We start from the raw sequence: 24,015 nt of genomic DNA on the forward strand, positions 1-24,015 counted from the left end.
TCATGAGGTCAGGAGATGGAGACCATCTTGGCCAACATGGTGAAACCCCATCTCTACTAAAAAAAAAATACAAAAGTTAGCTGGGCATGGTGGTACATGCCTTTAATCCCAGCTACTCAGTAGACTGGGGCAGGAGAATCGCTTGAACCAGGGAGTCGGAGGTTGCAGTGAGCCGAGATCGCGCCACTGCACTCCAGCCTGGCAACAGAGCAAGACTCCGTCTCAAAAAAAGAAAAAGCCTGCTATGCTTAGGGTCGGGGCCCACAGTTGCCACAGCTTCAAGCTATTCTGATCTTGAATGAGCCCACATTGCAGGCTCTTCTTGACTTGGAACCTTTGCTCATTGGGTTCCTTCTGCCTGGAATTCCCTTCCCCTTTCTTTCCTGGTGTCCTTTAGAGCTCATCTCTAATGTTGTCCTTTTTTTATTTTCATTTTTTGGAGATAGAGTTTTGCTTTATCACCCAGGCTGGAGTGCAGGGGTGTGATCACAGCTCACTGCAGCCTCCAACTCCTGGGCTCAGCCTCCTGCGTAGCTGGGATTACAGGCATGTACCCCTATCCTCAGCTCAACTTTTAATTGTATATAGAGATGGAGTCTTGCTAGGTTGCCCATGCTGGTCTCAAGCTCCTGGACTCAAGGGATGCTCCCACCTCAGCTCCTAAAGTGCTGGGACTACAGACATGAGGCTCCATGGCTGGCCTACCATACCTCCTTGAATATAGGAACCAGAGGGTGATCTTGTGCCATCCTGTATTGCCATAGGACTGCAGAAGTGATGGCTGCAGCTCCATTCCAGGCTGGTCTCGAACTCCCAGCCCCAAGGGATCCTCCTGCCTCAGCCTCCTAAAGTGCTGGGATTACAGGTGTGAGCCAGCACACCCGGCCCCGGAATGCCTTTTGCCAGCCTCTGTCGTATGCCTGCCCCGCTGCGTTGGAATTATTTGCCTGGATGAATTACCCCTGTTGTTTCCTGTTGTAATGGACTGAATGTCTGTCTCCTGCTAAAATTCATATGTTGAAACCCTAATCTCAATGTGATGGTATTTGGAGGTGGGGCCTTTGGAAGGTAATTAGGTCATGAGAGTTCTGAACCCCGAAAATCTGAGACAGGTCTCAGTTAATTTAGAAAGTTTATTTTGCCAAGGTTGAGAACGTGCGCCAGTGACACAGCCTTAGGAGGTCCTGACTGTGAGGTTCTTGTATCCATTCGAACCCCAAGAGTGCACCAACAGACAACACAAGGCAGTGTGGAGCAACATGCTGTTTTAATGAGCGCCTGGCTCCAGGTGGGCTGAGGCCTAAAACGGTGTCAACCTCATGTGAGTATGGGACAAAGGTTTTATAGTCTCCTGTAAACAGGAAGTGTCCTAGTCTGACACAACTGCTACGTTGTACCCGGATGGCCTCTTTCTCGATCTTCAGGGGTACGTGTCTTCCGGCCAGGGTACGTGTCTTCCGGCCGGCTCTCTTCCTGCTTCTGCTATCTTGCTGACACACACTGCTGACACAAGTGGCCTTGTGTATTGGGACTGGGCCTGAGTGAGAAGGGAGGAATTACTCAGCCCTTCAAGCTTTCAGGCCCTGGGGAGAATCTTACACTGACCACATGTGGCCAAGTTGTCAGAGCACAGTTTGGTTGTATACATTCTAGGAAGACTTGAGAGATCAATCAACATATGTAAGATGAACATGGGTTCGGTCGGGAAAGGCGGGACAACTCAAAGTGGGGAGGGGGCTTCCAGGTCATAGATAGGTAAGAGATAAATGATTGCATTCTTTTGCATTTCTGATTCACCTCTCCAAAGTAGGCAATCAGCTATGCATTTATCTCAGTGAACAGAGGGGTAACTTTGAATAGAATGAGAGGCAGGTTGGCCTGAAGCAGTTCTCAACTTGACTTTTCCCTTTAGCTTAGTGATTTAAGGACTGTAAGATTTATTTGCCTTTCACAAAGTGGAACCCCCATGAATAGCATTAATGCAGTTATAATTTTTTGGTTTTTTGAGACAGAGTCTCACCGTATTGCCCAGGCTGGAATGTAGTTGCACAATCTTGGCTCACAGCAACCTCCGCCTCCCAGGTTTAAGCGATTCTCCTGTCGCAGCCTCCTGAGTAACTGGGACTACAGGCATGAGCCACCCCACCCCGCTAATTTTTGCATTCTGAGTAGGGACAGGGTTTCACCATGTTGGCCAAGCTGGTCTCAAACTCCTGACCTCAGGTGATCCACCCACCTTGGCCTCCCAAAGTGCTGGGATTACAGGCATGAGCCACTGTGTCCGGCCAGATTAGTGCACTTATGAGAAGAGGCCAGAGAGCTAACCAGCTGTCTTTCCACCATGTGAGGACACAGAGAGAAGACGGAAGTCTACAACCCAGAAGAGGGGCCTCACCAGGACCCGCCCATGCTGACATCCTGATCTTGGACTTCCAGCCTCCAGAGCTATGAAAAATAAATTGCTGTTGTTTTTGAGCCACCCAGCCTATAGCACTTTGCTACAGCAGCCCGAAGGGACTAAGACACCTACTCCAAACTTTCTTCAGGCAGCAGCATGGTTTGATCCATCTCTGCACAAGATGTTCAAGACACTGTGGATTTGAACAGTCATGCTGTTAGGACCCTGGGGAGATGGGAGGCTGCCTGGACATTTTTGGGCAGTGATACCTGGAGAACTTTGGTGCCTTGCTGAGGAGTTCAAGGATGCAGTGCTGGCCAGTGCTTGAATTTCTCCTGCTCCCTGGAATCTGGAGATGAGAGGGAGTCTGTTTCTGAAGATCAAGAGGCCCCAGCTCGAGGAGAAGGGGATGATGAGCCTGGCGGCCAGCTGGGTGGCAAATAGATGGGAGGCTACAGATAGTTCTAGAGTAGGAAGGCAGAAATAAGACCACCTGAGCAGACGGCACAGTGTGGTGTTTTTTGTTTTTTGTTTTTTAAGATGGGGTCCTGCTCTGTTACCCAGGCTGGAGTGCAATGGCATGATCTCGGCTCACTGCAACTTCCACCTCCTGGGTTCAAGCGATTCTCCTGCCTCAGCCTCCCAAGTAGCTGGGATTACAGGCCTGCACCACCATGCCCAGCTAATTTTTGCATTTTTAGTAGGGAAGGGGTTTCGACATGTTCGTCAGGTTGGTCTCAAACTCTTGACCTCAAATGATCCGCCCGCCTCAGCCTGGCAAAGTGCTGGGATTATGGGCGTGAGCCACCGGGCCCATCCACGAGCATGGTATTGATGAGAGGCAACCTTCCCTGCATTTGGCCTCTGTTCTGGACACCGAAGGGTGCTTGCTGCAGCCCAGGGGGCCTGCTGTACCGGTCCCCCCTCCCCCTACCTCCACCCTGGCCATGCCTGAAGCCTCCTTCCTCTCTTTTCCGCTCCTGGATCCAGAGTGGGGCTGGTGGAGCCAAGTGACTGCTCCGACTATTCCCCTAGTTGGCTTTTGCCGCTGCTCTTCTCCCTGATGAAGTTCCCAGAGCCTCTGCTCCAACATTCCTGCTTCCTGGAGGCGCCAAACTCACTCCAGTCCTCCTCACTCTCAGCCGATGACCTCATCTGCTTCAGGGAGATTGGAACCACGCAGCGTGAACTCTAAATTCCATCCCTTCTGCTTCTTAATATCCATCCCCTCACCCTCCTGTCTTCCTTTTCTCTCCTCTCCTGGCAAGAGAATCCCTCCCCTTTGCCTCCAGCCCCCTCCCATTTTCCCCTTCACTTTCCCGGTTGTTCCTTGGTGTCTAGAGCAGGACTGTTCCATCCCAAGGAAAATATGACTCCTCAACCCAGATGGTCCTCAAGCTGCCGCCCTTCAGTTCTCCTTCCTGTTACCAGCAAACTTGGAGAAAGAAAGATTCGTCCAGACACCTCTGCTCCTTCACCTTCCTCAACCCTCGTAATCACGATTTCAACCCAAAGCATGACCAAAAAGATGCCCTTGGAAAGATCATCACAATATGTTGTGAATAAAAAAATACAGATGGTAAAACATGATGTGTACTGCAATTCCATTTCTTGTTTTAAAAAGTGTTATATTTACATATTTTTTTCATTGAGAAATGTTATATAATAAAATAACAGAAGGTATATCTAAACGATGCGATTGTGGGTGTTTTTAATTCTTTTTATCTATTTTCAGATTTTTCTTAAGGAACATGAATTATGTGTAAAAAAAAATCAGGCTTCAGAAAAAAGGCAGCAAACTGCTTTTCAGATGTTCAGAAATAACCTTGAAATTCAATGACACATCACTCCTTATATATCAAAAGGATAGATCAAAAATTTAAAAGCAAAAAATGAAGCAATGAAAGAATTAGAAGAATATTGGTGTAGTTGAGACTTCTGTGGCTTTTGAGGTTTGAGAAAGATAGGTTCATCCAATACACTTGGTGGCAGCAAATACAGTGAACAAAGTCAAAATACATGGGACTAAGTGGCTTATGCCTGTAATCCTAGCATTTTGGGAGGTGGAGGCGGGAGGATCACTGGAACCTAGGAGTTTGAGACCAGCCTGGGCAACGTGGTGAAACGCCATCTCTACATGATAAATTTTAAAAATTAACCAGGCACAGTGGCACATACCTGTGGTCCTAGGTACTCATGAGGCTGAGGTGGGAGAATCCCCTGAACCCTTGAAGTCAAGGCTGCAGTGAGCATGAACATACCACCTCACTCCAGCCTGGATGAAAGAGTGAGACCCTGTCTCTAAATAAATAAATAAATAAATCAAAGTAGAGGAAATTTGTTGTATGTTAAAATGGTTAGTTCCCTTAAACTAAATATTTAAATACTACTTTTGAATCAATAAGAAAAAATAGCAACTAATCAATAGAAAAATGAATGGGCAAAGGACTTGAAATACTTCCCAGAAAAAGATAGACTTAACTTAGAAACACATGAAAAGGAAGGCAAAACTTTACAAGAAAAGGCACCATTTCTATTATTTGTATTAGATTGTCAAAGAATAAAAATATTGATCATGTACAGTGCAGACAAGAATATGCAGAAACTGAGATTTTCACACACTGGGGTGGGAAATTGATCTATGCAGTGCTATCTTTCCAAATTTAAAATTCACAAGCTCTTTGAGCCATCACACACTTCTGGGAATTTATTCTAGAGATATTCTTCTAAAGAATCAGCTGTTGGTTTCTTTGATTCTCTCTATTGTTTTCCTGTTTTTGATTTGGTTGAGCTCTGCTCTAATTTTTATCTTATTCCTGCTGCTTGCTTTATATTTGCTTTTCTTTCTTTCTCTCTTTCTCTTTCTTTCTTTCTTTCTTTTCTTCTTTCCTCTTTCTTTTTCTTTCTTCTTTCTTCCTTTCTTCTCTTTCTTTCTTCCTTTCCTTTCCTCTTTCTTTCCTTTCCTCTCTTTCTTTTCTTTCTTTCTTTCTTTCTTTCTTTCTTTCTTTCTTTCTTTCTTTCTTTCTTTCTTTCTTTCTTTCTTTCTTTCTTTCCTTCCTTCCTTCTTTCTTTCTTTCTTCTTTTTCTTTCTTTTCTTCTTCCTTTCCTTTCTTTCTTTAGACAGGATCTTGCTGTGCCCCCCAGGCTGGAATGCAGTGGCCCAATCATAGCTCACTGCAGCCTCAGACTCCCGGGATCAAGCGATCCTCCTGCTTCAGCCTCCCTAGTAGCTGGGACTATGGGCACATGCCACCTCACCCAGCTAATTTTGTTTTTAAATTTTGGGGGGGTCTCGCTATGTTGCCCACGCTGTCTGGAACTCCTGGCCTCAAGCAATTCTTTCCCCTTGGCCTCGGAAATAGGTTTTCTTTCTCTCACGAGTTTCCTAAGGTGGAAATTTAGGCAAATTTGTGATTTTTCATCTTTGTCAAATATAAGTAGTCAATGCTATACTTCTCCCTCTAAAGACTACTTTTTCTGGATCCCACAAATTCTGATTTATTTTATTTCAGAAGACTGAAGTTTCCCTTAAGACATCTCTTTTTAGACCCATGGGCTATTTAAAAGTATAGTGTTTAATTTCCAAATCGTTGGGCTTTTCTTACTATGTCTTATTGATTTCTAGTGCAATTTGGATATGATGCAAGAATGTCCACTGTATTATTTCTATTCCTTTACATTTTTTGAGGTTTGTTTTGTAGCCCAGAATATGATCTATTGTGATGAATGCTGCTTGTGTACTTGAGATAAATGTGTATTCTACTATTGTTGAATAAAGTGTTCTATAAATGTCAGTTAGGTTAAGTCAGTTGATTACATTTTGTCTAAAATTGATTGTTAGTGATTTGTCCAACATTAATATGATGACTCCTGCTTTTTTTGGTTAATGTTTTCATGGTATATTTTTCTTCATCCTTTTTTTAAAAAACATATCCATGGGCTGGGCGTGGTGGCTCATGCCTATAATCCCAGCACTTGCAGATGCTGAGTTGGGTGGTCACCTGAGGTCAGGAGATCGAGACAAGCCTGGCCAACATGGTGAAACCCCATCTCTACTAGAAATACAAAAATTAGCTGGGCGTGGTGGCACAATCCTGTAATCCCAGCTACTTGGGAAGCTGAGGTGGGAGAATTGCCTAAACACAGGAGGCGGAGGCTGCAGTGAGCCAAGATCGCACCACTGCACTCCAGCCTGGGTGACAGAGCAAGTCTCCATCAAAAAAAAAAAAAAAGAAAGAAAGAAAAAACTATCCATGTCTTTGCAGTATATTTAAAGTGAGTACATTGTATACAAAATAAAATATAGTTGAGGCTTGATTTTTTTTTTAAATCCAATCTGACAATGTCTGTCTTTCAACTGGTGTGTTTAGATCATTCACATTTAAAATAATGGTCTAGCACAGTGGCTCATGCCTATAATCCCAGCACTTTGAGAAGCTGAGGCAGGTGAATCACTTGAGGCCAGGAGTTCAAGACCAGCCTGGCCAACATGGTGAAACCGCATCTCTACTAAGAATACAAAAATTAGCCAGGTGTGGTGGCACACACCTGTAATCCCAGTTACTTGGGAGGCTGAGGTAGGAGGATTGCTTGAACCTGGGAAGTAGAGTTTCCACTGAGCAGAGATCACACCACTACACTCCAGCCTGAGTGACAGAGCCAGACTCTGTCTCAAAAACTAAAATAAAATTTAAAAAAAGGAATGACTCATATATTTGGACTAAAACTTACCACATTTCCAAGCTCTTTTCTTTTTGTTGTATTTGTTCTTTGTTTCCTGTTTACTGGTTTGTTTTTGTTTTTGTTTTTGTTTGCCTTCTCTGGTTTTAATGAGCATTTTTATGATTCTGTTTTATCTTCTCTATTAATTTACTGTTTGTACTTTTTAACTTTTCTAGTGGTTTCCTTATGGTTTACAGTATACATTTTTAAGTAATCTACGTCCATCTCTGATTATAATAACATTTCATCAAAATATCGTATCACTTCATGCATAGTGAAAGGAACTTAAAACAAAATACCCGAATCCCAGTTCCTTCTTCCCATGTCTTGTTTTACTGTGGTCATATATTTCTCATTTACATATGATATAAGCACCGATACATCACTACTGTTATTTCGTTCTACAGTCAGTGATTTTTTTTATAGCAACTAAAATTTTTCTTAGTTATATTTTACTTTTATTCATCTCAATTCCAATGCTCTTCATTTCTTCGTGTATATCCAAGTTTCTTTCCTTAATAATATTCCTTCTGCCTGAAGAAAAAACCTCTTTCTTTGTTACTTGGGCATAGAAAGTTGAAGTTTTCCTTTTGATTTAGTTCTAGGAAGTGAGTATGAATCAGTCTTAGGTTCCCTGACTCTAGACCCTATTCTCCTGCCTCAGACGGATGGAGATAATCCAGAGGCACTGGCTGGGGAAGGGGAGTGGCAGCCACTGACGGAACTCCACAGAGACCCTTCTTCACACTATTTTCTTTCACCACTTTAAAAGGCATTACTCCACTGTCTTCCTTCTTTCTTGCCTAGTTTCTTTTCTTTTTTTTTTTTTGAGACAGAGTCTCATTTGCATAGAAGTGTGACTTTGTAACTTCACTTCAGCCTTTGATTGGTTGCCTTCTGCAATCAATGAGACTGATCAAAGACCACTCCTTCATTTACATAGGGTGTAAACCAAGTAACCAATGGGAAACCTCTAGAGGGTATTTAAATCCCAGATAATTCTGTAACCAGGACTCTTGAATTGCTTGCTTGAACCCACTCCCGCTCTGTGGAGTGTACTTTCATTTCAGTAAATCTGTGCTTTTGTTGCTTCCTTCTTTCATTGCTTTGTTTGTGCATTTTGTCCAGTTCTTTATTCAAAATGCCAAGAACTGGGACAATTCGTAGTCAAGACCCTCCACCTGTAACACTTCCTATGAGATCCTGGTGGAGTTCCTGGAGGAAAACCTGAAAAGGGAGGAGGGAATCTCCTGCCCCCATGACTACAGCCCCCAGGAGCCTCACACTGTCATACTAGCCTAATAGGAAGCAGAATTTCTCATTTCGTGTTTCTATGAGTGTATATGATACCCAGTAGCTTCTTCTTTGCTTCTCCCCCAGGTAAGCAAATAAGCAGGTCAGGAGTTTCCCTGCAAGCACCTGTTTCTCTTCAAGATGGCGGTGTGTCCTGTGACCTGTTCTCTAATCTCAGCTCTCTAATGGGTTCGCGAAAAGTCATTAATGTGATGCCTGTCTAGCTTTTATCTTGTAACAAAAGGAGCTGATCTTTAAATTCTCTACATATCCCAGAGATGTACTTTCAAATATAAAAGGAAAAAAAATCAGTCATGCATCACTTAATAATGTGTATTCATTTTGAGAAATGTGTCATTAGGCAATTTTGTCATTGTTTGACCATCACGGAATGTACTTACACAAATCTAGATGATCTAGCCTACCAGGTAACCTACATACCTAGGTTACACGGTACAGCCTATTGCTCTGAGGCTACAAACCTGTACAGCATGTGGTGGTACTGAATACTGTAGACAATTGTAACACAATGGTAAGTATTTATGTATCTAAACCTACCTAAACATAAAAAAGGTAACACATTGCACTATGACGTTACCACAGCTATGACAACTGTAGGCAACAGGAATTTTTCAACTTCATGATAGTCTTATGGGACCCAGTTGTATATGTGGGCTATCTTTGACCACAATGTCTTTTTGAGGCACCTGACTGTGTATATATGCATGTATATGTATTCCCCTAACACACACACATACAGATATATATATATATATATACACACACACAGAGAGAGAGAGAGAGAGAGAGAGAGAGAGAGAGAGAAATGTATTACCTCATTATTTGTACTAGAAAGAACGACTTAGAAAAACCTAAAAGTCCCTTAGCATGGCAGAAATCAGCCATAATGCAGTCGTACAATGGAATATTATGCCGCATATCTTAATGGCAATGAGCCGTGCAGTACAGTAGTTAAAAGGAATGAGATGGAACATTATGCAGAAGTTAAACAGAATGGTAGATGCTAGAAATTATCAGAAAATACCAGTTTGTGCAGTTTAAAGGCTTCTTTTTTTCTGTGTAGTAAACTTTAGAACTATTACCAAAACGCTAGGTTTTCCGCCTTCTGGAACATGGTAGGAACACACGTCCCTTTGAAATTTGTGTGGTATGCTTTAGCCAATGAAATATTAGTGAGGGAATTACACTGGATTTCAGCCAGCATTCACCCCCTTGGCCAGTAGCCTTGTGCAGGGTCCAACCTGCCTAACCATACATAGCAGTCCTGCTGAGATGGGGTTGATCTGTGCATTTATGAACCCCAAGGATCATATGGACATGGGTTTAGGGCTGCCATTTTGGGCCCCTGAGTGCTGGAGCGAGAATGAAAGAGACACCCAGGAGGGGGACTGAGAAGGACAGAGACACAGAAAGGCAGAGAGATAAGGCGATGGGTGGAGATAGAGTGTGAGACACACCCCAATGGGCACTTCTTTCTGATTTCCAGTTTAAATCCTTGGAGTGACCTGGCTTTACTTCATTCCTATGAGCTGTGTGAGAAACTATGACATCCTGAAATAAAGTTCCATTTAGGTAAGCTGACTTGAGTGAGTTTCTGCTCTTGCAATGAAGTTACCTCCAAAACATGCATCTTTTAAAGATTTCTCCCCTATTTGGCTCACCCTGCCTTTCCAGCCATTTCTCCTAACATCCCCCAGGACAGAGCCTTCCTCAGGCTTCCTTGTTTCCCAGACACCTCCAGCACTGGCTGCCTGAGTACCTCTGAATACCACTCCTTCTGTGCAAAAGCCCCTGCTCTCCATATTATTCTGTTACTGACTTAAGACAGCACATTCTCCATGGTGCAGTTTTATGTCCTCCCTTACCAATCCCTCTCCATCCTCTGGACAGAATCCCTTTCTCAGCCCTGGATTTATTCTTCTCTTGAACCATTTGTCAGATTCTGCCTTGCACTATAGTTGTTTTGATTGTTTTACTTTATTTCTGCAGCTTAATTTTAAGCTCCTTGATGGTAACAAGTGTTATCTTAATCATCCGCCAAGGACTTAAATGTTTCCTGGATGTTTATATTATGTGGGACTGTACTTATTGGTTCTACTACCTCCAGAAATAAGAAGAAAGAGGAGGAAGGTATAACTGGTCCTCAAAGCAAAGCCCCTTCCCGTTCCTTCAATACTGAGCACCCAAATAATAAAAATGGCAAGGACTGATATCATTTAATCCTTGCCAGGCATTGTTCTAAGGGCTTTGATATTTATTAATGCAAGTCATCATAATAAATTCCTATAAGGAATACACAGTTAGTCTCAATTTTTTGATGAAGAGACTTGCCCATCCAAGGGCACATAACAAAAGGACAGAACCTAAATTTTTACCCAGATAACCTGTCCTCAAGGTCCATGCCTTCAATCACTTGGCCATGAGAAGGGCCTGAGAGGAAAGGAAAAGTGGGACCTAGTGTGCTCACTCGCTGGTCAATGGAGGGGACCTGAGTGAAGCCCATGCTCTTGATTGCAGTGCATATGAAAGGGATGAAGGAAGAATTCCACCTATAGACCAGTGTTAGTCCATTCTCATGCTGCTAAATAAAGACATACCCAAGACTGGGTAATTTATTTAAAAAAAAAGAGAGAGAGAGAGAGAGATTTAATGGACTCACAGTTCCACATGGCTGGGGAGGCTTCACAATCATGGCGGAAGGTGAAGGAAGAGCAAGGACACATCTTACATGGCAGCAGGCAAGAGAAAGCTTGTGTAGGGGAACTCCCCTTTATAAAACCGTCAGATCTCATGAGACTTATTCACTATCCCAAGAACAGCAGGGGAGTGACCCACCCACATGACTCAATTACCTCCCACTGGGTCCCTCCCACGACATGTGGGAATTAAGGGGTCTACAATTCAAGATGAGATTTGGGTGGGGACACAGCCAAACCATATCAACCAGGGATTTCTGCTGGCATAGAGAGACTCATAATGGGTCTAAGGAAAAGCTGCATGCATACACATTCAGGAATGGGTGTGTGATCTGTCTATTTTAAGAGGGAGGAGATCCACAGCTTTCACCGGAGTCTCAAAGGCATCTGTGACCTCTCAAAAGACTAAGAACCACAGTTTGAAGGGGAGATGGATGAATGAAGAAAGGGGAATGAAAGGAAGGAATGCCAGCAAGGTAACAGAAAGCGAGAAGTGGTTAGAAACAGAGAGAGGAAGGGAGGAATGTGAGAAACATAAGAACTATTCCACATTACATGTTTACACAGTGGTCCTCAGGGGAAGCTGAGAAGTCTGATCCTTGTTTCCAAAACATGCTAAGTACTAAGTTCCCAACAGGCTGCTAGTGCTCGGGGACAGGGGTGTGTGTGCAGGTGCATGCTTATGAGATAATGAGTCCTAAGGGGACAAATGACAGCATGACCTCAATCCTGCCCTGCCTGATCACTTTCCCCAGTCACAGCAGAATGGCAGAGGAGAGTCTTTAGGATGGCATTGGATTAATTCTGAAGCACTCTCAGCAGTAAGGATTGACCTTGCTGGGTGCTAGCAAAGGTCAGTGGTTCATGTGCTTGAGAATCAGTCAGTACCCAATACGGATAACACACCGCCACTCCAATCCTCCCCAGCACTCGTACACATCACTCTGTGGCTAACCAATCTGCCTGGAAAATTACTATCAGGTCTGTTCACACACATGTGAATTTTCTGTTGCTCTCTCTAAGTTGTCTTCTGGGGACATTACCTTGGATCTTCCTAATGATGCTGCCATCTTGCCGCAAGTATTAGTAGAGAACAGCTGTTGAAAGTGTGAGTCAGAAGTTCAGAGTCAAAACAGCATGTTTAAGACAGTGCATGTTCTGACTTAAGACAGCACATTCTCCACGACCATTTTATGTCCTCCCTTGCCAAACCCCTTCCCCTGGACAGAAGCCTTTTCTCAGCCCTGGATTTATTCTTCTCTTGAACCATTTTGTCAGATTCTGCTTTGCTTTATAGTTGTTTCAATTATTTTATTTCTGCAGTTACATTTTAGGCTCCTTGATAGTAATAAGTGGTAGAAAGAAGTACCCATCATGGTAGATCGCATACTCTGTCACTTGTCCTCTAATCTTAAGCAAGTTACTTAACCTCAGTTTTCTCATTTGCAAGTTGGAATTGAAGTATTTCCATATGTATAGGGTTGCCCTATATGTTAAGTACACTTGGGTGTCTAAAGCACTTGGGACAGCGCCTGGCCCAGAGTATGCACTTGAGGCATTTTAGCTGTTGTCAGTGTCTGCTATGGTTTGAATGTAGTCCCCAAAGTTTATGTGCTGGAGACTTAATCCCCAATGCAACAATAATGGGAGATGGGATCTTTAAGAGGTGATTAGGATTAATGTTGTTATTTTGGGAATGGGTTTGTTATCATGGGAGTGGGGATGAATTCAGCTCCTCTCTCTCTCTCTCTCTCTCTCTCTCTCTGTCTGTCTCTCTCTCTCTGTCTCTCTCTCTCTCCCTCTCTCTCTCTGTCTCTCTCTCTCTCTCTGTCTCTGTCTCTCTTTCTCTCTCACCTCCACTTCTCCCATACACTGCCTTCTGCCATGCTGAAGGCCCCCACCAGATGCTGATGCCTTGATCTTGGACTTCCCAACCTCCAGAGCTGTGAGGAAAAAATTTTCTGTTCTTTATAAATTACCCAGTGTGATATTCTGTATAGCAGCATGAAATGGACTAAGAGAGTGTGCGAAGCATCTCTGGGCTTGTCCCTGGGAGGGGACCCCAAAGTCAACTGCCAAGCCATACTTTTTAACCCTCTGTGGGGTTACATGGCATTTCCCAGTCTAATCACTCATTTATTCACCAAATTTGGCACAAGTCTTTAGATGAAGATGAGCTTCGATTAGAAAAGAGACCACAGAATCTAGACAATTATGAAAAAGAGAAGTTAACTATTTGACCAACGACAGAACTATATGAGAAAGGGTATGGTCTCCAAAGAGGACTGCTTTGTGCTTTTCATTTTGTAAAGTTTTCTTTAATCCCCACACAGTGTTTTTATCCCTATAAAAGCAAAATAAGAATGTTTTGAAAAACTTGACAATTAGTGAAGTTTTAAATCAACTCCTTTTATAATCTCTCCGTAAAAGTCCATTCCTGTTATATTTTTGTTGTATTTCTTCTCATCTTTTTAGATTAAATATGGTCAATATCATATAACCTCCACGTATTGGGGCCTGGGATTTTTACTGAACACCATGACATTAGCTTTATGCTGTGTTATTAAACTGACTTTGCTGAGTCATGATAAAGATAGTGGAGTCAAGCAGGCTTAGTGATTCTTCCTCTCCCACGCTAACGAAATGAACCAAAGAGGATAGAAATAATTTCAGAGTGAAAACCCACCTCAAACTCCCCAGTAAATAAGAAGGGGCACAACTTCCTGGCTTACACTTTAGAAAGTGGTAGCCGGAGAGGATTCTGGTGAGCATATCCCAGTGTGGTTTCTAACCAGGCAGCTACCACTAGAGAGGGAAAGGGAGGAAAAGGTGAGTGGTGAGCCAATAAAGCCTGGGAAATTCTTATAGCATCCCCCAAATATATGTGCAGTGACCCAAGAGGCTGAAGAGCCTGTCCTAGGTGAATCATGGAGCCACCATAGTCATGGAGACGGCATCCCTGATTATGGTTGTGGTCAATAAGGGAAGCCATCAAAGCCACCAGAACTCTCAATGGTTTCTCTAGCTAGAGTTGTAATAACTAGCAACCAATCACCCACCACTCCATCACACATGCTCCCCAAACCCTCACCCCATACAATAAATGGGGCCCTCAGAATTAAAGACCAAAGAGAAAATAATGAAATAAAGTCCTACAAGAGAAAAAGAGTAAGAGAGAAAGATAGATAGTAAACCTGGAAGAAAGTCAAACAGAAAAATATAAGGAGCATTGGGGGTGGGGTATGGGCCAGGGATTTATCAAATAAGGAAGTCTCTCAGTGGGAGTAAAATTTGAGTTAGTCCTGAAGAGTGTGATTCAGTCATGCTGAGAAATCCACTGGAGTTTCTCCAATCTGACTGTGCATTCAAATCACCTAGGGAGATTAAAACAGACATACAAAAAACCTCCACCACCAGTTACAATTTTGGCTCCACGTCAGGGTATGGGTTGAGGCCCAGGCACCTGTATTTTTTCAAAACTCACCAGGTAATTCAAAAGCACAAGGAGGGTCAAGATGCACATCTTTGGGTGCAAAAAGATATTAAATTACAGACCACTAAATTTGGTTTCTAGTAAAAGAATGACTAAAACTTACAGAATCATCTTGGAGATATTGCGGGTTCAACTGCAGACCACTGTAGTAGAGCAAATATTTCAATGAAGCAAGTTCTATTAGTCAGGGTTGTCTAGAGGGACAGAACTAATAGGATAGATGTATATATGAAGGGGAGTTTATTAAGGAGTATTGACTCACCGGATCACAAGGTGAAGTCCCATAACAGGCCGTCTGCAAGCTGAGGAGCAAGGAAGCCAGTCCAAGTCCCAAAAACCTTAAAAGTAGGGAAGCTGAGAGAGCAGTTTTCAATCTGTGGCCAAAGGCCTGAGAGTCCCTGGAAAACCACTGGTGTGAGTCCAACAGTCCAAAAGCTGAAGAACTTGGAGTCTGATGTTCAAGGGCAGGAAGCATCCAGCACGGGAGAAAGATGAAGACCGGAAGACTCAGCAAGTCTGCTCTTTCCACCTTTTTCTGCCTGCATTATTCTAGCTACACTGGCACTTGATTAGAGGGTGCCCACCCAGATTAAAGGTGGATCTGCCTCTCACAGCCCACTGACTCAAATGTTAATCTCCTTTGGCAACACCCTCACGGACGCACCCAGGAACAATACTTTGCATCTTTCAATCCATTCAAGTTGACACTCGATATTCACCATCACACAAGTCATGTGCATTTTTTGGTTTCCCAGTGCATATAAAAGTTATGTTTACACTATACTATAGTCCATTAAGTGTGCAATAGTATTATGTCTAGAAGAACAATGTATATTCCTTAATTTAAAATTATTGATGAAAAATGCTAACAATCATCTGGGCCTTCAGCAAGTCATAAATCTTTTTGCTGGTGAAGAGTCTTGCCTCAGTGTTGATGGCTGCTGACTGATCAGGGTGGTGGTTGCTGCACATTGCAGTGGCTGTGGCTATTTCTGAAATTAAGACAACAATAACATTTACCACATTGATTGACTCTTTCATGAAATTTCTCTGTAGCATGCAATGCTGTCTGATGGCATTTTACCCAAGTAGAACTTCCTTCAAAATTGGAGTCAATTCTCTTAAATCCTACCAATGTTTTATCAGCTAAGTTTATGGAGTATTCTAAAACCTTTGCTGTCATTTCAACTATGTTCACAGCATCTTCACCAGGAGTAGATTCCACCTCAAGGAACCACTTTATTTGCTCATTCATAAGAAGCAAGTCCTCATCTGTTCAAGGTTGATCATGAGATAATAACAGCTTCAGTCACATCTTCAGGCTAATTCTAGTTCTCTTGCTGTTTCCACCACATCTGCAGTTCCTTCCTCCACTGAAGTCTTCAAACCCTCAGAGTTAACCAAGAAGGTTGGAATCCACTCATTCCAAACTCCTGTTATATTGATGTTTTGATCTCCTCCCATAAATTATGAATGTTTTTACTGGCATCTAGAATGGTGAATTCTTTCTATGAAGTTTTTGATTCACTTTGCCTAGATTCATCAGAGGAATCAATATCTATGGCAACTATTGCCTTACAAAACACACTTCTTAAATAGTAAGACTTGAAAGTCAAAATTACTCCTTGATCCATGAGCTGCAGGATGGCCATTGTGTCAGCAGACACGAAAACAGCTGGGACTATAGGCACCCACCACCAGACCCGGCTAATTTTTTTATTTTCGGTAGAGACGGGGTTTCACCGTGTTAGCCAGGATGGTCTCAATCTCCTGACCTCATGATCCGCCCGCCTCAGTCTCCCAAAGTGCTGGGATTACAGGCGTGAGCCACTGCGCTCGGCCTATCAGTTATCTTTGATGTTACTATTATAATAATTTTGGGGTTCCATGAGCCATACTCATATAAGATCATGAACTTAATTGATAAATGTGTGTGTTTCAACTGCTCCACCAACCGACCATTCTCCCATCTCTCTCTTTCCTTGGGCTTCCTTATTCCCTGAGACACAACAATACTGAAATTAGGCCAACTAATAATTCTGCAATGGCCTCTAAGTGTTCAAGTGAAAGGAAGAGTAACGCAGCTCTCTTTAAATCAAAAGCTAGAAATGATTACGTTAAGTGAGGAAGGCACATCAAGTCAAGACAGACTGGAAGCTAGGCCTCTTACACCAAACAACAAGCCAAGTAGTGCAAAGGAACAGTTCTTGATGGAAATTAAAAGTGCTACTCCAGTGAACACATGGATGGTAAGAACCTGAAACAGACTTACTGCTGATGAGGGGAAAGTCTTCTCGTACATCTCCATCAGAGCTCTTGGGTGACCAGCTGCATTGTCAATGAGCAGTCATGTTTTGGAAAGAATCCTTTTTTTTCTGAGCAGTAGGTATCAACAGTGGGCTTAAAATATTCAGTAAACCATGCTGTAAACAGATGTGCTGTGGTTCTGGCTTTGTTGTTCCATTTTTAGAGCACAGGCAGAGTAGTTTCAGCATAATTCTTAAGGGCTCTGGTGTTTTCAGAATGGTAAATGAGCATTGGCTCCAATCTACAGTCATCAACTCCATTAGCCCTTAACAAGAGAGTCAATTTGTATTTTGAAGCTTTAAAGCTTCTAGTCTGTTGTTGAGTATAGCCCATCTTCATCAATGATCTTAGCTAGATCTTCTGGATAACTTGCTAAAGCTTCTCCATCAGCAGTTGCTGCTTCACCCTGCATTTTTATGTTATAGAGGTGGCTTATTTCCTTAAACCTCATGACCCCACCTCTGCGTGTCAACTTTTCTTCGGCTGCTTCCTCACCTCTCTCAGCCTTAATAGAATTGAAGAGAGTTGGCTGGGCATGGTGGCTCACGCCTGTAATTCCAGCACTTTGGAAGGCCGAGGCGAGTGGATCACTAGGTCAGGAGATCGAGACCATCCTGGCTAACACGGTGAAACCCTGTCTCTACTAAAAATACAAAAAAGTAGCCGGGCATGGTGGTGGGTGCCTGTAGTCCCAGCTACTTGGGAGGCCGAGGGAGGAGAATGGCGTGAACCTGGAAGGCAGAGCTTGCAGTGAGCAGAGATCGCGCCACTGTACTCCAGCCTGGGGGACAGTGAGACTCCATCTCAAAAAAAAAAAAAAAGAATTGAAGAGCGTTAGGACCTTGCTGTGGATTAGGCTCTGGCTTAAGGGAATGTTGTGACTGGCTTTATTGCCTATCCAAACCACCAAAACTTTCCCCTCATCAGCACTTCAATGGCAAGAGTCTTCTGAGGCAAAAAATATTCATGACTATAAAAAACAGTGACTTAAGGCAGTCAGATAAATGGATTGCAGTGTCTCCTGGGAAGTTCATCTCTTCATTTATTTGTTTTTATTCTCTTAGATACTATGTTTGATTTCCACCTAATGTTTAAATTTAGCAGCTCTGGGCATATTGATTTCTCTTTTTAAAATGTAAAGCCTTCTCCTCAGAGTTGCTATAAATATCAGCCTGGAGATGAGGGGAACCTTGTTGGGACATCCATCACCCCATGGACCACTATGAATGAGGCAACTGATTGGATCGCCCAAGAGGGTGATTCCCAGTTCTCTTCCATCCTCTAAAGGCTTCAAAACCCAATACTACATCTTGGTGAGAAGGATGGCCTTTTTATATAAAGAAAGGAATTCTCCAGGAATAGCAGTAAGAAGCCTACTTTCGGCCGGGCGCAGTGGCTCACGCCTGTAATCCCAGCACTTTGGGAGGCCGAGGCGGGCGGATAACAAGGTCAGGAGATGGAGACCATCTTGGCTAAACACGGTGAAACCCCATCTCTACTAAAAAAAAAATTACATATACAAAAAATTAGCTGGGCATGGTGGTGGGCGCCTGTAGTCCCAGCTGCTCGGGTGGCGGAGGCAGGAGAATAGCATGAACCCGGGAGGCAGAGCTTGCAGTGAGCCAAGATCGCACCACTACATTCCAGCCTGGATGACAGAGCAAGACTCCGTCTCAAAAAAAAAAAAAGGCTATTTTCCCCAATTCCAGATCCATTTACAAGAGGACTGGTGTTAGGCAATATGGCAACACTGAATGAGGCACTATCAAGGACTCTGAAATAGCATGCTGCTCCTGGTAAGAAAATATACCAAAGGGTTTAGAGAATAGGCAAAAAAAAAAAAAAAAAAAAAAAAAAAAAAAAAAAAAAAGGTGCAAAATACTAGCAGCAAAACCTTTGTAGCCATACTCCAAGGGAAGCGGATGGTTCTCTTTCACTTTTCTATTGGTTACATGGAAAATTTAGCCGCTTATTGTTATATTACAGCTATGTAATGTTAAACATCTGTTTGCTAGGAACTCTTTGGATAATTTAAAACAGTATTTATTTAAATTCCAGACTCTGGAGTAAGCTTTGCCAGAGATCTCTCTTCACCACCCACTCACCCTGTATCCTGGGCCTTGGGCTACAAAACTATGCTGAGGCCCCAGCAGTACATGGGCTGCCTGGGGAAAAGATTTTCCAAAGATTGCCAAAGACCAGACATTTTGGCCTCATGGGCTCAGAATTTCTGAATGTATAAATATTTGTTTTTATACAGACTAATGCTCATTTTTTATGCAGATGTTTTGACCTCCAAAACAAAATCAGAGACAACAATAAGGAATTTCTTACCTCTCCCAATCCTACATGCCTGCATTGATCTTAAACTCTTTTTTATTAAGCCAGACTTAATGGTTGTTAAGCAAGAACAACAACTCCATTTTACATTATTGTTAGCTCATTATCAGTTAGCTGCAGGCAATTCAGAGTCAGAATTTTGCATAAATATATAAATAGCAATCATAAGTATCAACTATTGAACATTTTTGTGAGTTGGGACACAACGCTAAGTGCAGTGAATGCAATAATTCAATTAGTCATTATAGGAGCCTTATGCAGTAAGTACCATCATTTACTCTGTTTTGTAGATAAGAAATAGAACTAGAAAGAAGCTAAGCATTTTGCCCCAAACCTAAAGAACTATAAGGATAAAGTTGCAATTTTTTTTTTTTTTTTTTTTTTGACAGAGTCTCGTGTCTCGCTCTGTTGCCCAGGCTGGAGTGCTGTGGTGCAATCTTGACTCGCTGCAACCTCCACCTCTTGGGTTCAAGCAATTGTCATGCCTCAGCTTCCCAAGTAGATGTGATTACAGGTGATGCCACCACACCTGGCTAATTTTTTTTGTATTTTTAGTAGAGATGGGGTTTCGCTATGTTGGCCAGGCTGGTCTCAAACTCTTGTCCTCAAGTGATCTGCTTGCCTTGGCCTCCCAAAGTGCTGAGATTACAGGTGTGAGCCACCACACCCAGCTGGAGTTGCAAATTCTTAAGATGAGGAACAGTGGATGTAGAAATTTGGGTGAGGAAAGTCACGACTTCTATCACTTCTATTTTTGACGTGTTAAATATGAGGTGTCAATTAGGCACTGCTATGTCTGGAATGTTTTCATCCTATTCAAAACTGCTGTTGAAACTTAATTTTAATGCAACAGTGTTGAGAGGTGGAGCCTAATGGGAGGTGTTTAGGTTATGAGGGCTCTGCCCTTATGAATGAGTTAATACTGCTACAAGAAGGGCTAGTGGGAGTGAGCTTCCTGTCTTCTGCTCTTCTACCATGTGAGAAACAGTGTTCTTCCTTCCAGAGGATGCAGTGTTCATGGTACCATCCTGGTAGCAAAGACTGGGCTTTTACAACACAGCAAACTTATCAGTGCCTTGATCTTGGATTCCCAGCCTCCAGAACCATGAAAATTCAATTTCTGTTCATTATAAACTACCCAGTCTTAAGTATTCTGTTACAGCAGCACAAAATAAACTAAGACAGGCACCTAAGTGGAAATATCCAGAAAGGCTTTGGATACAGGTGCCTGGGGTTCAGAAGCAAGATAGAGAATAGGGATAAAGTTGGAAGTCATCAGATATGGACAGCATTTAAGCCATGGTACTGAAGGTGTCACCTAGGGAGTGTAAAGGAGAGCTAAGAGGATGGAGTCTGGGCATGTCAGCACTAGAAGGCTTGGAAGAGGAGCCAGGAAGGGAGACCAGCAACAACTTGTGGTCAGTGGAGGAGGATAGCCAGGAGAACTGGAAACCAAAAGCTCGAGGTGTCCAAGCACCAAGCAAAGAAATATTTCAAGGAAGAGAGTAGTCAACCTGTCAAATGTTGCCAAGAGGTGTGGTATGAGCATTGGCCATTATATTTGGCAATAGGAGTTCATTGTTGACAATGACAAGAGCCATTTCTCACAAGCGTGGGCAGAATGGAGTGTCTGGGAAACTTAGATGTTGAGGAAGGAGATTTGTCCCTCCTCCACATCTGCCACCCTCACTTTATGGATCTTGGACTTCTTCAATTCCAGTGACTTCTACCTCCACTCCATTTCAGCCACCAATACCAATGGATCTTTCTTTTTGCCCTGAACCCTTGCACTCCTGAAATCTTAAGCCCTAAAACTCTGCATCATAACCTCATCTCCTTTTAGTGCTCCCTTCCTTATGCTACCACATGCTTTATTATGCTATTTGGAGACTTCCATTCCCCTGACACCTCCATTTCTCTCTCTAGTACACTAGCTTTCTTTAGTTTCTTCCCTTTAGCTTTCTTCCTTACAATCTCTTGTCCCCCAGGCGGTCACACCACACCTAACAAAAACCCACCTTCTATGATTTGAATGTATCCCACAGAGGTCATGTATTGGAAGCTTAATTCTCAATTCAACAGTGTTGTGAAGTGAGTTCTTTAAGAGATAATTGCATCATGAGGGCTGTGCCTTCGTGGATGGATTAATGCTGTTATTGTGGGAGTGGGTTAGTTACCTTGAGAGTGGATTCCAGACAAAAGGATGAGTTCAGCTCCCTTTCTGTCTCTTGTGTGTGCTCACTTACCCTTCTTCCTTCTGTCATGGGATGACACAGCAAGAAGGCCCTTGCCAGATGTTGATCCCTTGACCTTGAACTTCCGAACCTCTAGAACTGTAAGAAATAAATCTCTCTTCTTTGTAAATTATCCAATCTCAGGTATTCTGTTATAGCAGCACAAAATGAACCCACTCCTGGATGCATTCCACATTCTACCTCTCTGGTGACTGAGCCCTGCTAGAGAAACTTTGACCACCTACCCCCTAATAGGCGCCACTAGAAATTTAAAATACCCCATCCTAACTGGTGTCCCCACCTCTCCAACTATTGTTTGGTCATTCTCTTACTGGTCAGCAGTCAGATGTCATCTCAACTCCTCACAATAGTTCCCTTTATTTCATAACTTTAACAATCTCTTCCTTAACTCACTGCTTTTCCTCCTCACCAACAGAAACATTTTTGCCAAGTTGGAAAATATTTTTAGAAAATAGATTTCAGAGGTTTCTGGCCCAATTCAATGGCTCTGGGGGTACACAATCAATTTGAAGGAGAAATGATTAATTCTGGATACCAGGGATGGCCTGATTCATATTCTATCCCTGAGCCAGACAGAGAAAGCCCTGCCAGTGGGAAATGGATGACAGAGGTAAAAGATGAGCATTGGCAGGGATGCAGACACTCTCCCCAGACGGCCCGGTGGCTGCCTGTGCATCACAGCATCACAATGGGGCCTCGTTCTTACACAGCAGCTGGCGGTCCCTTAAGAGACACCTGGGGGCAGGCACGGCCATTCCATTCCACAGCCAAACATGACTCCTAATATTTAAAGAACACACATGGCCCTTGAGTATTTTAACCCAAGCCTCTTTCCCTTGTTCCTTACACATGTACAGAATATGATAGATTCTGACAAGATGCTTACAATGTAAAGTGTTCCAACAATTCTAAACAATCTAAAGAAACGGTTATTTCTTGAAGTTTTTGATGCGCCAGACATTAGCTAGGTGCTGTGTAGAAATCATAGTTATGCCAGGGATGCCAGGCACTGGCTAGACAGAGATGATAAAGTCTATACAGTTTTTTGCCCTCGTGGACTAATAGGAAACACGAGCTTTAAACAAAACTACAAATTAAAAATATAATTGTAATGGTTGGGTATGATGGCTCACACTTATAACCTCAGCACTTTAGGAGGCTGAGATAGGAGGATTGCTTAAGCCCAGGAGTTCAAGGTGCAGTGAGCTATGATTGTGCCACTGCACTCCAGCCTGGGCAACACAGCAAGATCCCATCTCTAAAAATTTGTTTTAAATATACGTATAATTGTAAACAGTGAAAATGCTGCAAAAACTGGGTGCTGTTATGGGTTGACTTGTGTCTCCCAAAAGGTATATTAGAATCCTAAGCCCCTGACAACTCAGAATGTGACCTTGCTTGGAAATAGGGTCATGGCAGTATAATTAGTTAAGATGCAGTCATACTGGAGTACAGTGGGCTCTTAATCCAATATGACTGTGCTGTTACAAGAGAGATACAGAGAGGAAGATGCAATATGACGACGGAGATGCTGAGAGGGAAGATGACCATATGAGAATGGAATCAGAGATTGGAGTTGTGATTCTACCAGCCCAAGAACACCTGGGACCACCACAAGCTAGGGAGAAGTAGGCAAGGATCTTCCACCAGAGGCTTTGGAGGAAGAATGATCCTGCTAACACCTTGATTTGGGAATTCTAGCCTCCAGAACCATGACAGAATACATTTCTGTTGTTTTAAGGCACCGAGCTTGTGTACCTTGTTTGGGACAGCCTTAGGCAACTAACAGAGGTGTTATGTGACACAGAATAACAGGTGCAGCCTAATTTAGCATGGAATGTGTATCAATTAGCCTTCTTTGAGGGTAAGTTACAGAAAAGTGCTAATTTATGTAAATATAAGGAATTTATTCAAAGGAGATGGGGTAGAGAATCAAAGTAAATGCTGAACAACTAAGCCGTGGGAAGGACAAAAACCATGGAAGTTCTGGGATCTGGGAGCAGGAGTCACTGGGCAGACTTTTGAGGGTACCACCATCAAAAGAATTGTGTTCCTGTATGGAACCGAAGGTAATTATCCTAACCCAAGTAACTCAGGAACAGAAAGCCAAACACTGCATATTCTCACTTATAAGTAGGAGCTAAGCCATGGCTATGCAAAGGCATCCAGAGTGGTATAATGGACACTGGAGACTCAGAAATGGGCAGGGTGGTAGGGGGGTGAGAGATTGAAAAAAATCACCTATTTGGTACGACGTACACTATTTGGGTGACAGGTATACTGAAACCAGGACTTCATCACTATGCAATTCATCCATGTAACCAAAAATCACTTGCGCCCCTAAAACTATTAACCAAAAATAAATAAAAAATTGAAATTATATATAAGATATAAAATTAAAAACTAAAATTATATATAATACGTGTATATATCGTATATATGATATATATACACATATATATACACACATATATATATCATGTGTGTGTG

The 24,015-nt window shown here is 42.8% G+C and overlaps 1 long non-coding RNA gene across 2 annotated transcripts; it reads right to left on the reverse strand.

Annotated features, from left to right (window-relative positions):
* Positions 1-1,223: 1,223 nt before the first annotated feature.
* On the reverse strand, positions 1,224-21,794 carry LOC139362949 (uncharacterized). 2 transcript variants are annotated; one of them, XR_011622608.1, is made up of 5 exons: positions 21,448-21,794; positions 14,886-15,615; positions 13,817-13,935; positions 4,577-5,783; positions 1,224-3,931 (listed from the first exon to the last, which is right to left on the reverse strand). It is a non-coding gene; the product is annotated as an uncharacterized lncRNA (long non-coding RNA). The 2 variants fall into 2 exon arrangements; XR_011622607.1 differs by having other exon boundaries at positions 1,224-5,783.
* Between the last annotated feature and the right edge of the window lie 2,221 nt (positions 21,795-24,015).

The sequence above is a fragment of the Macaca nemestrina genome, chromosome 4 (assembly GCF_043159975.1).
Source record: "Macaca nemestrina isolate mMacNem1 chromosome 4, mMacNem.hap1, whole genome shotgun sequence".
NCBI classification, from domain to species: Eukaryota; Metazoa; Chordata; class Mammalia; order Primates; family Cercopithecidae; genus Macaca; species Macaca nemestrina.